This window comes from Phaethon lepturus, unplaced genomic scaffold, assembly GCF_000687285.1.
Source record: "Phaethon lepturus isolate BGI_N335 unplaced genomic scaffold, ASM68728v1 scaffold52300, whole genome shotgun sequence".
Taxonomy (NCBI): Eukaryota; Metazoa; Chordata; class Aves; order Phaethontiformes; family Phaethontidae; genus Phaethon; species Phaethon lepturus.
The window spans coordinates 16,504-17,128 of NW_010515129.1; positions in this window are offsets into that span (position 1 = coordinate 16,504).

Genomic DNA, 625 nt, shown 5'->3' on the forward strand with positions numbered 1-625 from the left:
ACTCCAATCCCAACAGCCTGTGGACAACCTGGAGCTAACTCCTCACACAGCCCAGCAAGCTACCACCAGGCAAAAAGGCCAAGATCAAAACCTGCAGCCTCCTTGAAGTTTCTCTGTCTTCACACTGGCTTTCCATCTCCCACTGCTCCCACAGTGTAACTGGAATTCACCCAACTGCCTCCAGGAAGGAGCTCTGGGACCACACGGCAACTGTCCCCAAAAGTGGGCTTCTTCTGTACAGCACAGGTCAGCTAAGCCCTGGTTTTGATGCTAGACTGGAGAAGTAATTACTGAGACAGGAGGGAACTGCAAGAGGGTTGCAACCGCGTCAGTGATTTTTTTATTACAGTGCCAGCAAGATGTTCAGCAGAACAGGCACAACAGCCCCTTTCCCCACCACATCTCAAATCAAAGTCCAAGCTGCCCCAAGGATGCAGCCGGCCTGTTCCTGAGGAACAGCACCAGGGCTCAGAGCTGGGGAGCGCCGGGGTCGAAGGGGACCCGCCGCCGGGGAGGAGGGAGCCGGGCCGTGAGGCCAAGGACGACGCAGCCCGGGCTGCGGGGAGCGTCACGCATCGGGGGGCACGACTACAACTCCCAGCACGCACCGCTCCTATCGAACCCC